General features: G+C 39.2%; 1 non-coding gene across 1 annotated transcript; it reads right to left on the bottom strand.

The window, feature by feature from the left end:
- Positions 1–15556: 15556 nt before the first annotated feature.
- Positions 15557–15663, bottom strand: LOC112443700 (U6 spliceosomal RNA). The gene has a single exon (XR_003032108.1). It is a non-coding gene; the product is annotated as a U6 spliceosomal RNA (small nuclear RNA).
- Positions 15664–16379: the final 716 nt, after the last annotated feature.

Genomic DNA, 16379 nt, shown 5'->3' on the forward strand with positions numbered 1-16379 from the left:
ACCCCACCAAACTCAGTGGCTTAAAGCAGAGGTCCCCAGCCTCTGGAATCTAATGTATGATGATCTGAGGTGGAGCCGATGTAATAACAATAGAAATAAAGTGCCCAAGAAATATAATGTGCTTGAATCATCCCAAAACTATCCCCCAAGCCCTCATCCCTGGTGCCAGAAATGTTGGGGACTGCTGGCTTAAAGAACAAGTTGCTTTCTTTCTTCTGTAACAGTCAAGCGCTGGGTCCAGGTGTTGAAAGCGGCTCTCGCCAGCCAGCCATCCTGTACTCAGGCTGCCTACTCTCCTAAGCATATACGGCAAGTTAAGAGGGGTAACAAATCTGGTCCCTGGGCAAGGGACCATCTGCATCCAGTGACAAGTCTATACTGTGGCAGAAGGAGAATAGGTTTGGATCACCTGCCGGTCATCTCTGTGATATTCCCAAGAGCTCGTTCTCACCACAGCAGCCAGACTTTCAAACAAAAATAAGTCATTCCTCTGCCCATTGTCTCTAGGGAGATGCCCGTTTCTCCCGCAGTAAAAGTTCTGACAGTGGCTCCCAGTGCTTCTGCACCATCTCAGTCCCATTACTTCTCCATCTCATCTCCTTTTTCTTTCCCCCTCACTCTCTCCATTTGGACCACAGTGGCCTTGGTGTTACCCAAATGTGCCAGCCATGCACCCACCTCAGAGCCTCCATGTGGCTGGAGTCTCTTCATCCGGATGCCTTGGGAACTCACTCTTTCACCACCTTCAAGACTTTCCTCGGAGCCAGCCTTCAATAAGGCTGACATTGACCAGTCAGAATGACTGCGATCCAAAAGTCTACAAATAATAAATGCTGGAGAGGGTGTGGAGAAAAAGGAACCCTCTTACACTGTTGGTGGGAATGCAAACTAGTACAGCCACTATGGAGAACAGAGTGGAGATTCCTTAAAAAACTGGAAATAGAACTGCCTTGTGATCCAGCAAACCCACTGCTGGGCATACACACTGAGGAAACCAGAATTGAAAGAGACACATGTACCCCAATGTTCATCGCAGCACTGTTTATAATAGTCAGGATATGGAAGCAACCTAGATGTCCATCAGCAGATGAATGGATAAGAAAGCTATGGTACATATACACAATGGAGTATTACTCAGCCATTAAAAAGAATACATTTGAATCAGTTCTAATGAGGTGGATGAAACTGGAGCCTATTATACAGAGTGAAGTAAGCCAGAAGGAAAAACACCAGTACAGTATACTAACGCATATATATGGACTTTAGAAAGATGGTAACAATAACCCTGTGTACGAGACAGCAAGAGACACTGATGTATAGAACAGTCTTATGGACTCTGTGGGAGAGGGAGAGGGTGGGAAGATTTGGGAGAATGGCATTGAAACATGTAAAATATCATGTAAGAAATGAGTGGCCAGTCCAGGTTCGATGCACGATACTGGATGCTTGGGGCTAGTGCACTGGGACGACCCAGAGGGATTGTATGGGGAGGGAGGAGGGAGGAGGGTTCAGGATGGCAAACACATGTATACCTGTGGTGGATTCATTTTGATATTTGGCAAAACTAATACAATTATGTAAAGTTTAAAAATAAAATTAAATTAAAAAAAAAGATTTTGATCATGATAGTTGATAAAAAAAAAAAAAGAAAGAAATAAGGCTGACATTGACTCCCCCATTTAAAACTGTAACTCCACATCCTGCTGTCTTACATCTTACCCATTACCTTGATCATCTTCTTTGCCACCACTTACCGCCTTCAAATAGTTTATGTAATTTCCTTATTTAATGTTCACTGTCTTTTTGCTCAACTAAAATACAATCTCTCTTACTTACTGTTACTTTCCCAATACTTAAAAGAATGCCTGGCCCTATCACAACTGCTGAACATTTGTTGAATAAATGCCAGAAGCTGAGAGGAAGGCCTAGTGTTAGTAAGTGCTGATTCAGACTCCATCCCATGGTTAGGGGGCTAGGAACTGCTACCCCCTAAATGTGTGCCAAGTCCCACGAAGGGAATCAGAAAAAGCAACCTCCATAGCTTGGTACAATTCTATTCCCATTACAACACAAAATCAAAACTAATTAATAAGGTAAAACCCCATAATGTAAATGTCTGCTGGTGTACAGCAGCAGAAGTGTCTTTTTCATTGGAATGAGGCACGTTACATAATACTCAAGGCTATTGTTCCTTTGCCCTGTGGTCCCCACCTCCTCTCTCAATAAATTAAGTATGGTAGCTAATTTAAATGACTGCTATAGAACTCTTACCAAAGAGAAGGAGAAACTCTCATGGTTATTACAGTCTGGAACAACAGAGCTCACAATATCCAGGGACCATATACCAGCTCAGAAATAAGCCAGACTCACTAAGCCTGTGGCCAGGAGAAGAATCGAATGCAGTTTCTTGCCGTAATTTATATTTCTCTGAGTTGCTCATGGTTTAGGCAGTGAGCTAACAGTCACTGAAGGAAGAGAAATGTCAACGCCTGAGGTTAATCCAAGGTTTTTTCTTTGGCTAAGTGGCCCTGAGCCCTCTGCAGTTGCTCCTGAGACCTACCTTAAGCCTTCCTAAGCCAGAAGAAATGCCTGCAGGCTGTCATAATACCGACCGTCTTGTTCGCTCTGGCTGGAGAGCTTGGACTGTTGCCAAATTCACAGATTTATTGTCTGAGTCAAGACTTCAGCGAGTCCACGTTGTTGCCACAGACAGTGGCTCCTGCAGATATAAAGTAAAGAAGAATAGCATAATTAAATTTATTCAGCAAATATTGATCGAGCATCCAGTATGTGCCAAGCACTGCCTAGGGCATTCAATGATGAACAAAATAGAATGGTCCTTTTCTCAGAGCCTGCAATTTAGTGAAAGATGCTGACAAGTAAACAGACAATTACATATGAGGCTGATAAAGGCTGTGGCTGAGGGTGCTACGTGAGAGGCACCTGGCCAGATTTTTGTATGTTGGGGTAGACATGAGGCATCAAGGAAGACTCCACCAGGAAGAATGGACCTGATGTAAATGCTTCCTTAAGCGTTGAGGGGAAAAATGTGTTCAGATTAAGGAGAGTGCGTCTTGGTAACTTTTGTGTCTGGCAGAGAATTTTGCTTTTAAAAAATAAGACGATTGGGGGCTGAATGGGACAGATGGAGAGATTGGAATCTACATATATACACTATTGATACTATGTGTAAAATAAATAACTAATGAGCACCTACTGTATAACTCAGGGAACTCTACCTATTGCTCTGTGGTAAACTAAATGGGAAAGAAATTTTTTTAAAAAATGGGGATATATGTATGCATATAGCTGATTCACTTTGCTACACAATAGAAACTAACAGTATTGTAAAGAAACTATACTTCAATAAAAATTAATTTTAAACAAATTAAAAATTAAGATCAGATTAGATTTGGCTTCCAACACATGTATCTGTGTTACTGCCCTCTTTGTTGTTTCTTTTTGCCTCCTGCCCCATTTTTCCCATAATAATTTCATATGTAGAGAAACAATGAGCTGCAGTTTCACAACCTGTTATATTTCTACTGCAAACGCTCTGCTGTTCACCCTCTAGTGGTCGTCACTGATCCAAGCCCTCCTGGTAAATATCGTACATTAGGTTTTGAAAATGCTTTTAGTCCCCGCTTTCTCCAAGATTTCATCTTGTCATTTAAATGACAAGAAAGAAAAGACTCTTGGGGTATGAAAATTTTGGCAACTTACAAACTAACAGGCATCGATTCTTCAGTAAAAACACAACAAACAAACCAAAAAACTTTCATCTGTAAAGGCACACAATACAGCCTATGATTTCTGAAAGTTTAATTATTTGTTAATTATAATTAATTAATAATATTATTATTAACTAACATTTTAGGTACTATTGTCTTAAGGGGATCTCTGCAAGAGTGTCAAATTTTTATTTTCTGCGCTGTAGAGCTGTGTTTTATTAAAAGGTCTCCCTCCTCCAGGTTACCTTCTGATGAATCCCAGACACTCAGAATAAGCCTGGAATTACACCCGTTAGGCAATACACCTGTACTTGAAAATATCATCTAATGAACCTAGTATCTAGAAGGTTCTTCTGCCTTTCAAAATATTACAGAATCTTGCTTTTATTCACTAACAAGTATTTACTAAACACCTACTTTCTGCCCGAGGCCTTATTTTAGAGACAAGTAGAATCTATTATCTACTATCTAATCATGTCTTTCTTGGGTAGTGGTGGGTGGGGGAAGCTATACTATTAAATAAATAGTATAGGTAATAAGTATTACAGGAGAACTCAGATATGGCCTCTTGCTGACAGTAAGGAACATATTAATTCATACAAAAATACATTTTAATTCCTATCATTTAGAGCAAGACTAATCTGCTCTAAAATTTAATATTTAAATTTGTCAATATTATGCATAATCATTGTTTTAAATAATACTAAAAACATAATACAAGTGAGCAATCTCCTATCCTACTCTCTCCTCAGCACCAATCTACTCCCTAGAGACAGCCACTTTTAACTTGATTAGCTGTCTCATCTGGCATTTACTGCTACACCTAAAATAATATGCCTATAAGGGTGACCACATCCCCAGTTTCCTCATAGGTTACAGTTTATATCTGCTGTCCTGGCATAATTATTACCAGTGGCTTTCTTCACTGTCAAAAGCATCTCTACTGATAAATTATCTAACTGCCATATTTACAGTGAATCGTTATGATTTGTTGCCTAAATGCTCCTGCATTTAGACTTATGCTCCTTATCTTTAGACTTATGGTAACTGAATCTGCTACTTAAAGAAAAAAATCATTCTTCTCAGTTATATAATTTGGGGTTAAATTCAAAATCAATATTTACCCTGTTTTGACCATGCATTGCTAAGCCAAGTACTTCACTGTGACATTGTTAACTGTCTTATATAACTTTTTGTTTTCTCTGAAATAATTGCCTCTTTAAAATTAATTTTGGGGGTACCTTAGTTTTTTTCCCCAGGTGCTTTAACAGAGCTATGAAATGCATAAGCAACAGTTTTTCCAAATGTTCAGACTCTTCCGATGACTTTCCCCATAGCAACATTGTTCCTAGACCCTCTGTCCTTCTGTTCCATTTCAGACCCATTTGCTCTGGATATTTTGCACGGATGTTATCCTGAGACTTCTCTTCAAATCCTAAAAAGATAGTTTTTCCATAGAATTCAAAACCCAGTCAAGCAGTTGAAATGTAAGGACAGAACTGTTGTTTAGTTGGTAAGTCATGTCCGGCTCTTTTGCTACCCCATGGACTGCAGCCCGCCAAGCTCCTCTGTCCATGGGCTTTCCAGAAAAACCATTGGAGTGGGTTGCCATTTCCCTCTCCAGGGGATCTTCCTGACCCAGAGATGGAATCCATGTCTCCTGTGTCTCTTTCACTGAATCTTTACCACTGAGTCATGGGTTTCAGAAAACAAAGGGAGAATGCATAGAAAGATAGAAGCATAGCATATTGATACCCCAACTAATAAAATCTCTGAATTTTTTCTTCCTGCCTGAGGAAATATAAATGCTATATGGTCTCCAAAACTGAAAAACATTTATTACTTGGAAACAAAAGCAAAATATCAGGAGATTTAAGCAGCCTTCTGGGTTATGATCTAAAACTGCAAAGCCTTAATAGTTGTGGCATTATAGAAATATGCTTGAAATTTATATTTATGAAGAGAACAAACATTTAAACCTAAAACCAATTTAGTTTGTAAGGAGTGGAGGAAAGAAGGTATGTCATCTAGAGGAGTTATCTGGTGATTTATGATTAAGAATACAACTTGAACACATAAGGTAACTTAGCAAGAGGTTTTGTTCTGATGTAATGGTGCTAGTTTTAAACTTTAAACGTCTTGAAAAGGCAGGGGAATGTATGAAAGTCTCAGCTGATTCAAAGATAAATAATGTAAAATCAATAGTTATAGAAAAGATCCACATTTGTCTTCCTCTCTACAGAATAATTTCCATCTCTTTCAGAATCAGGTAAACTCTCTTTATCAATACTCCAACCTCAACCAATTCATTGTATTTATCTTAGTCCCAAGGTTTTCCACAGAAATAGTAAAAGAAAAAAAAAAATGCTCCTGACTTTCTGCTACTCTGTTCAATTAATTTGTTCATTCAAGGAATAAAAATTCTTGAGAATCCATCTTTCTTCAAGTTTACATTTATCTCCACCTCTTAAATATATTTAACTTTTTACAAATAACTGTTATTTGTCCTCACTTTCCTTTTAATTTTCTGGGGATCTCCTGAGGATGACAATGGAATTTTTCTTTTCTTTCTTTTTCTTTTTTAAAGCCTAAAACATTTCTTTTCTGGACTTTTACAGAAAGAGTTTGCCCACTCCTGCTATCGGAATTTTCTTCTAAGACAGAAACATTGATTCTTCCCTTTCTCTTCTGCTGTTGTTTTTTATCATAGACACACAGACATGGAGAGATGTAATTACCCCTTGCTATTCATTTGTGTCCAGATTTACTGGTCTGATTACATCATCAGTATGTACTATATCAAGGATAGCTTTTATATCAAATATAATAATGTAGACCCTAGTCTAAAAAAGCCTTTTTACAGCCACTAATTTAAGTTATAAATATTTATAATGACCCCCTAGAACAGATGGAGGAAATATTATTATCCTCTGAGGTCTAAAAATATTGAGTTTGAAAAAACTCAAAAGGTCTTGTCTTAGGAGTGTAATCCAATCTTTTTTGGCTATTTTGATTTGAAAATTCCTAAAGATCAGAAACTAACTAAAATTGCAATTATATCTACTATCTATTAAAGTCAGTGATCAAATATCAAATATTTATAATTTAAAATTATTTATATATTGCTATCTAAAGTTGGAAAAAAATCTTCAATATTATAATGACTAGTGAAAAAGAAAACAAATTTGTCCAAAAGTTTTAGATTTAATTGATGAAGATTAGGACGACTAAATTGTTACAAAATAGACTTCTCCTACATTGTATGATTTTAAAAGAAAGATACTTAGAACAACAGTTGGAAAGAAGACATATAAATCTATGTTTTTTAAAAATGATACCCAAAACAGGGTAGAAAGGTATGTTTTTATTACCTGTACTATGAAAATAAGCCTTTTGGAAAGAAAGATTAGGTAACACAAAAAAATTCAAAGTGCATAAGATGGATCAAAGTCAATCATTTCAGCAATTTGTACTCCTACGGCAAAGGATAAAGTTCAGCTACACAAAGAGTATCCAATTGGATGATGGACTCAGGTAAGTCACCTTGGCACAAACACTTCAAGCCCCAAATAAAGGGTTATCAATCCCTGCCATAACCTTAGAGAAGTAAATCTGAAAAATAATAAGAACAGAAATAAAGACAACTTAAAAATCTAAATATACTGTATACGCACTTAAAAAAAATATACTGATCAGTGTTGCAATCACTGCAATATTGTTTCTTTCTCTCTTTTTAAAAAATGTGTTTAAAATATTTAAGAAAATCTAATATACTAGACGTGTGGCTTCAGTTGAATCAAAAAAATGTTGTTTAGCATCAATATTTATATACAGAAATTTAGCTTAATAAATTTAGTTTTTGTAAGAGAGCAACAGAGAATGCAGGTAAGAAGCAACAGTTAGAAGTGGACATGGAACCACAGACTGGTTCCAAATCGGGAAAGGAGTACATCAAGGCTATATATTGTCACCCTGCTTATTTAACTTACATGCAGAGTACATCATGAGAAATGCTGGACTGGATGAAGCACAAGCTGGAATCAAGATTTCCGGAAAAAATATCAATAACCTCAGATATGCAGATGACGCCACCCTTATGGCAGAAAGTGAAGAAGAACTAAAGAGCCTCTTGATGAAAGTGAAAGAGGAGAGTGAAAAAGTTGGCTTAAAACTCAACATTCAGAAAACTAAGATCATGGCATCTGGTCCCATCACTTCATGGCAAATAGATGGAGAAACAATGGAAACAATGACAGATTTTATTTTGGGGGGCTTCAAAATCACTGCAGATGGTGACTGCAGCCATGAAATTAAAAGACGCTTGTTCCTTGGAAGAAAAGTTATGACCAACCTAGACAGCATATTAAAAAACAGACACATTACTTTGCCAACAAAGGTCGTCTAGCCAAAGCTATGGTTTTTCCAGTAGTCATGTATGGATGTGAGAGTTGGACTATAAAGAAAGCTGAGGGCCAAAGAATTGATGCTAACTGTGGTGTTGGAGCAGAGAAGGCAATGGCAACCCACTCCAGTGTTCTTGCCTGGAGAATCCCAGGGATGGGGGAGCCTGGTGGGCTGCTGTCTATGGGGTCGCACAGAGTCGGACACAACTGAAGTGACTTAGCAGCTTAGTAGTGGTGTTGGAGAAGACTCTTGAGAGTCCCTTGGATTGCAAGGAGATCCAACCAGTCCATCCTAAAGGAAATGAGTCCTGAATATTCATTGGAAGGACTAATGTTGAAGCTGAAACTCCAATCCTTTGGCCACCTGTTGCAAAGAACTGACTCATTTGAAAAGACCCTGATGCTGGGAAAGATTGAAGGCGGGAGGAGAAGGGGACGACAGAGGATGAGATGGTTGGATGGCATCACCAACTCAATGGACATGAGTTTGAGTAGACTCCAGGAGTTGGTGATGGACAGGGAGGCCTGCCATGCTGCAGTCCACTGGGTCCTAAAGAGTCAGACACAACTTGGCCAATGAACAACATTTCTGATTTAAGATAGTTGTTCATATCTTCAAATGCTTATATGAGAATATTTCATTCTGCTTGATGTGTGAACTTACAGTTTCTTTATATTTTCTTTCCTTATAGTTTCCTTTGTATTTATGGGTTGTTTTATCAGAGGACAATTTTCCTCTGTTTGATATGCATGAAATTCCATTTCCTTGTTTTTGCTGTATGTGGGTTTCACTTTCCGTGTGTTCATTTCTACGGTATTGGCGTGTTTTCAAGATTCTTGGCGTAATGGCGTCATCTCGTGTTAGTACAGCAAAGTCAAGGTACTTTGTTAGGTTTAGGGGGTGTTTTCTTGGGGCAAGGAGGGCTCTGAGTCCTCTTATGTTTCTCTTTTCTCTTGCAGGAACCTAAAGCTTCTCCTTTTTCTTTTTCCCCCCTTTTCTTCTTTTCCTCTCCCCACCCAATTGCCAAAGGGTATTTTTTACCCCCCCCCTTTTTTTTTTGTACTTTTTTCCTTCTCCAGAGCTATGAGTTTCAATAATTGCCCCTTTAATTCTCGCTTGTCCCTTGAAATCACTTTTACTTCAAAAGTTCCTTCCCTGAAGCCCATGCTTGTGCCTGGACACTTTTTTAGTATTTTCAGACTGAGGGCAGACGTGGTGTTTCTGGTTGTGGATTAAAATCCAGTTTAGGCTTCCCACTACCTCCTGTATGTTGCTTCCCTGCATTTCTGGTTCTCCTTTCACTTGCTCGAGAGCCTCAGGACAGGGCAAGGTGGTGGTGGGAGGGTGAGAAACTGGGCTCTGGGTTTTATCTTTCTCTTTTTATCCACAGTTATTTTGAAGTTAGGACATTCTCTGTCTTCTGGTTGTGCTGAAGATGTGATTTGAGTATAAATTCACTCTTTTCTTTTGCTATTTGTATTGTTTGGGGAGAATCCATGAGGAAAAAAGTAGATAGATACACTACTGCCATTGTCTGAACCTACCTGGAGGTCCATCCACTAAATTTTTATTGACTTTGGCAAACACTGAGATTTTGACTACTAGTTTCCATCTTTCATTCTTCCATGCTAACAAAAGTTCAGTTTGCAGTGGAGGAAGTAAATAAACACATTAAAAAGTTTTTGATTTCCAGAATCTTGTGGTAAGGTGACATGGTTTATTCAAAGAGCTATAAGGAGACATTTACTGGGTAGGCTTTGCAGGAAAGTCTCAACCTTGTAAAAATGGTCAGATTCAGCTGGAAGTACCTTCTATTCTTTTCCTTTTTTTCTTCCATGAATTTAGATATGATACCTGAAAGGGGAATAGCTATCTTGTGACCACAGGATAAAAGTCAAAAGCTAAGGATGATAGTTTGAGGGCCTGCATCAGCCCTGGATTGCTTACTCTCAGCTTTCTGCTTATGTAAGATATGTAAGTCTTTCTTGATTAAGTCCCTATTTGTCAAGTCTCTGTTCAGAGATACATGTGTTGACCAATATCTTGATTTACTAAGGCATTTCCTCCTTTGTGCTATGGAGATGGTCATTTTCACAGCTCAGCTTGTCTAGAGATCCACTAATTTGTTGCATATTGCTATTCCTTGTATATCAGTTATATATAATGAGACTCAAGGTTTTCATCATAGAAGAATGCAGAGAAGATGATAAATATTCCCATAGATACCTTTCTTTCATAGCCTCTGAACTTTTCTTCATTTTGTACTTCCTCCTGATAATAATCTCACCTATAATTTATAAATAAGCCAGGCTTGAAAGTGAAGTTGCTCAGTCGTGTCCGACTCTTTGCGACCCCAGGGACTGTAGCCTACCAGGCTCCTCTGTCCATGGGATTTTCCAGGCAATAGTCCTGGAGTGGATTGCCATTTCTTTCTCCAGGGGATCTTCCCAACCCAGGGCTCGAACCCTAGTCTCCCGCATTGTAGACAGACGCTTTACCATCTGATCCACCAGGGAAGCTACGCCCATAAAACAAGTCACTAGCCAAGTTTACCATTCACTTATTTATTCATAGTTCACTAGGTGAACTACAAGGAACTTCCCCAGTGGTTCAGCAGTAAAGAATTCACCTGCACTGCAGGAGACAAGAGTTTGAACCCTGGGTCAGGAGAGGAAATGGCAACCCACTCCTGTATTCTTGCCTGGAGAATCCCGTGAACACAGAAGCCTGGCAGGCTATAGTCCATGAGGTCACAAAGAGTCAGACATGACTGAAGCACCTGAGCACGCATGCATCCATGTGAACTACAAAGCTTGCTTATCCAGGCGTTAGGTGACATGTGATGCTACCAGTGAGGGGTGCGTGGCATGAGCATGCCAGCTGTGGGAGCAGGCGCACCATGGTGTGACATACACCTGCTCCAGACGGAGGGAGGTGAACAGGGCGGTGCTAATTTGGGAAGACAGAAGGCAGGGGAGCAGAAAGAAGGTTACAGGAGGTCCATGAGAGGGCTCCAAACAGGAAACCTCAAAGAAAATGTCACGCCTAAGTTAAATAGAACAATGCTTGGGGTGTATTATGCTTAATCTCTTTTTCTTCTGTTATCCCAATGTGGGTTTATATTCCCTAGGAGAATTCCTTACACATAGGGAGTGCTCAGAATGAAGGATTAATTTGATAAACTTTGAGGTAGGGTGTAGTTCTTTTTCTAATGAAATCTATGATCTTGGACTGTCTAGATGTTTATGCTTGATTTCTTCATTTCTGAGTAATCCTTTGTTATAAAAAGGTACCCAGGATTTGTTTTCATTGGGTGTGGTAAGAGATGCAGACACAGAAATGACTGTCAGGCAGGAAGACTTTTTATACCCACATAGCCCTAGAAATAGAGGTACAGCTCATCATGCAAGGCTGCATAGGGAAGTACCAGGGTTGGTCAGGAGACAGAGAGAACGAGGGAGAAATGTGGGCAAGAGTATTTACTGTGGTTTCTGTGGGGAGGAATGGGAGAGACAGGGTAAACAGGATTAGGACTGGCAAATTTGAATAATGTTAGCAGGTGCTGGGGCATAGGGGCTGTACCTTGTTGTCAGGTACCACGTCCTGGAGTGATTAGGGCAGGGAACTAGTGGCCTAGAATTATGAGCCCAATGAAGGCTGGGGTACAGGCTGGATTGGGTGGTTTACATATGAAAGGTGAATTATCTGCTATCTCTAGGAGTTAGCTAACCCTGGGAGAAGCAATACTTCCAGGGTTAGCAAGGCCTCAGACATCAAAGCAGCAAATCCAGAAAGTAGAAAATGGTATTATATACATTTTTGCATTTACTTTAGTTTCCTGTGAATAACATCTTTTTAAATTTTATTTATTTATTTTATTTTGTTTTTAAACTTTACGTAATTGTATTAGTTGTGCCAAATATCAAAATGAATCCACCACAGGTATACATGTGTTCCCCATCCTGAACCCTCCTCCCTCCTCCCTCCCCATACCATCCCTCTGGGTCGTCCCAGTGCACTAGCCCCAAGCATCCAGTATCGTGCATCGAACCTGGACTGGCATCTCGTTTCATACATGATATTTTACATGTTTCAATGCCATTCTCCCAAATCTTCCCACCCTCTCCCTCTCCCACGGAGTCCATAAGACTGTTCTATACCTCAGTGTCTCTTTTGCTGTCTCGTACACAGGGTTATTGTTACCATCTTTCTAAAGTCCATATATATGCGTTAGTATACTGTATTGGTGTTTTTCTTTCTGGCTTACTTCACTCTGTATAATAGGCTCCAGTTTCATCCACCTCATTAGAACTGCTTCAAATGTATTCTTTTTAATGGCTGAGTAATACTCCATTGTGTATATGTACCACAGCTTTCTTATCCATTCATCTGCTGATGGACATCTAGGTTGCTTCCATGTCCTGGCTATTATAAACAGTGCTGAGATGAACATTGGGGTACACGTGTCTCTTTCAATTCTGGTTTCCTCAGTCTGTATGCCCAGCAGTGGGATTGCTGGATCATAAGGCAGTTCTATTTCCAGTTTTTTAAGGAATCTCCACACTGTTCTGCATAGTGGCTGTACTAGTTTGCAATCCCACCAACAGTGTAAGAGGGTTCCCTTTTCTCCACACCCTCTCCATATTTATTTATTTATTTTGGGGTGTGCTGGGTCTTTCTTGTTGCACTCAGGCTTTCTCTAGTTGCAGCAAGCAGGGGCTACTCTTTGTTGCACAGGCTTCTTATTGTGGCAGATTCTCCTCCTGTGGAGCACAGACTCTAGGGCGCAGGTTCAGTAGTTGTGGTGAATGGGCTTGGTTGCCCTGTGGCATACTAGGAATTGAACCTGTGTTTCCTGCATTGGCAGGCAGATTCTTCACCGCTGGACCACCAGGGACATCCGTGAATAATATCTAATAAAGTATTCTTGGTAAATACAAGCTAATTCATAAAGTAATTCTATATTCTGTAGTGCTCTTCACTTAGTACGTATGCTAAAATCTACAGACCAACAGATCCTAATACAGCTCCTGGTGTTGGGCTTGTAAGCCCTCAGTAAGAAAGTTCTAATGAATCCTATAGAGATTTTCAATAAAATATTAAAGGCAACCAATGGCAGCACAGATAACCCGTCATGAAACTGGGACTTGACCATAGGCATCATGTTTCCTAATGCTTTGTGTTATCCAGTAAGACCATGCTTTGACCACTGCAAAGGCCTGTGCAGCTGCTCCTGAGAAAGTCTAAATAATAAACTTCAGGTAAAGCATCTCACTTCTAGTCAGAAATCAGGAACCTGTTCAAAACAACTGACTCTGGAGAATTTGAGGAAAGTTCCAGGAAGAGTTTTCCCCACTTCTGCTTTCTGGACTTTCAAAGTCCTATTGAATTTCCTTCCCAAAGATGAATCATGGCAAGCCTGACTGAAATCTCAACATTTGGTTGTCTCCAAAGCATCAGTAATCACAGCAAGCCAGCTGCTGCTAAGGCAATTAGGAAAATTCCAACACCCTGAGCTGATGGTCTCGTCACTTTTTGGCAATAAAACAAAGCATAAGAGACCCAGAGAAATCGTCAAGGTCATATCTTTATTACTTCCCAGATGTGCCACTTTTTTTTTTCTCTACTTCCTAGAACAACAAAACAGTAATTATCTGTTAGTCATAAACCTTGTGATTCAGCTCTGTGATTATTATTTTCTCCAATTAAATAAACTGTATATACCCTTCACAATTTGATTTTGAACTCAAGTGGCCAACTCTGGCTGCTTAGCTAGAGACGGAAGTTTAGGTATTAACGTTTTCTTAATGTTGCTTTAATAATTATTTTAACCTCTCATCTTACTCTCACCTTGGCGGAAATTATGGTCTCATTGGATGTTTGCGCTACAGGCTGCAACTAGATGTTAACCAACCTTGGTAAAGAGTTTCATTGGTTGGCATCCAGTCAGGCTTGTGTCATTTGTGTTGCCAGAAGAAGAAAGAAATTGTATTTTAAATTGCTACTTCTATACCAGGAGAATTCTTGGTTTATAACCTCAATATAGATAGCTTCTTCCCCATGACCTAAATAGCAAAACACTATTACAGTTACAAACCATTTAAACAAGTGTAACTAGCATCATATTATATGTAACTAGCAAGATATTACATTGATTTCTATGAATATAAAACCAAGCAAAAGCATGAATAAAATAAGTATTAATGGTATGTAGTCCATTCTTCTTTCTCAGAACCATAGTAAGTGGTTTTCTCTTAGAGGAATAATTCTATATGGCATGGGTGTTGTTTTAGTTCATTGTGCTTTGCTCTTAAAAAAAAGACTCATGTTAATAATAAAACAAAGAATTTATCAAAATCTATAAAACTGTGATACTTTGTGGCATATTATAAGCACATTCATGTCAATTATTTTATTTATTTATTATTATTTTTTTTAACTTTACAATATTATATTGGTTTTGCCATATATCAACATGAATCCGCCACAGGTATACACGTGTTCCCCATCCTGAACCCTCCTCCCTCCTCCCTCCCCATACCATCCCTCTGGGTCGTCCCAATGCACCAGCCCCAAGCATCCAGTATCGTGCATCAAACCTGGACTGGTGACTCATTTCATATATGATATTATACATGTTTCAATGCCATTCTCCCAAATCATCCCACCCTCTCCCTCTCCCACAGAGTCCAAAAGACTGTTCTATACATCAGTGTCTCTTTTGCTGTCTCATATACAGGGTTATTGTTACCATCTTTCTGAAGTCCATATATATGCGTTAGTATAGTGTATTGGTGTTTTTCTTTCTGGCTTACTTCACTCTGTATAATAGGCTCCAGTTTTATCCACCTCATTAGAACTGATTCAAATGTATTCTTTTTAATGGCTGAGTAATACTCCATTGTGTGTATGTACCACAGCTTTCTTATCCATTCATCTGCTGATGGACATCTAGGTTGCTTCCATGTCCTGGCTATTATACACAGTGCTGTGATGAACATTGGGGTACACGTGTCTCTTTCCCTTCTGGTTTCCTCAGTGGGTATGCCCAGCAGTGGGATTGCTGGGTCATAAGGCAGTTCTATTTCCAGTTTTTTAAGGAATCTCCACACTGTTCTGCATAGTGGCTGTACTAGTTTGCATTCCCACCAACAGTGTAAGAGGGTTCCCTTTTCTCCACACCCTCTCCAGCATTTATTGCTTGTAGACTTTGGATCGCAGCCATTCTGACTGTCATGAAATGGCACCTCAGTGTGGTTTTGATTTGCATTTCTCTGATAATGAGTGATGTTGAGCATCTTTTCATGTGTTTGTTAGCCATCTGTATGTCTTCTTTGGAGAAATGTCTATTTAGTTCTTTGGCCCATTTTTTGATTGGCTCATTTATTTTTCTGGAATTGAGCTGTAGGAGTTGCTTGTATAAAAATATGGAACACTTTATGAATTTGCATGTCATCCTTGCGCAGGTGCCATGCTAATCTTCTCTGTATCGTTCCAATTTTAGTATATGTGCTGCCAAAGTGAGCACTCATGTCAATTATTTTATTCTGATTTATAGAAACTGTATACTTTCCCCACCCAGAAATAATGCTGATATATATATATATAAAATATATATATAAAATACATATTGAGTAAAGTTATAAGGGAATGCTGTTTCACAATCTTTTACAGATGTGTGTGGAAAATAGCACTTGGAGAGCATCATACCACTGTCATTAAGTATTCTTTTAAAATCTCAATTGTAATGATTTCATATAAAGCCATTGTACAAATTATCATAGTTTATTTTATCTGTCTTCAATGGTTAATTATTTGGTTTGTTCCCAATTTGTTGCAATGAAAAACACAATACCCCCACTAAAAAGAAAAATAAACAAAAAAGAAAAATAATAAAACACAAATATAACTCTACAAAGTACTTCTTTATAGCTCAGTAATACTCTTGCCTGGAGAGTCCCATGGATGGAGGAGCCTGGTGGACTGCAGTCCATGGGGTCGCTAAGAGTCAGGCAGGACTCAGCGACTTCACTTTCACTTTTCACTTTCCTGCATTGGAGAAGGCAATGGCATCCCACTCCAGTGTTCTTGCCTGGAGAATCCCAGGGACAGGGGAGCCTCATGGGCTGCTGTCTATGGGGTCGCACAGAGTCGGACACAACTGAAGCGACTTAGCAGCAGCAACAGCAGCAATATGCCTTTTGTTCTTCCTAGGAGAAGTTTCTAGAGGAAATGAATGCATAC

The sequence above is a fragment of the Bos taurus genome, chromosome 2 (genome assembly GCF_002263795.3).
Source record: "Bos taurus isolate L1 Dominette 01449 registration number 42190680 breed Hereford chromosome 2, ARS-UCD2.0, whole genome shotgun sequence".
Taxonomy (NCBI): domain Eukaryota; kingdom Metazoa; phylum Chordata; class Mammalia; order Artiodactyla; family Bovidae; genus Bos; species Bos taurus.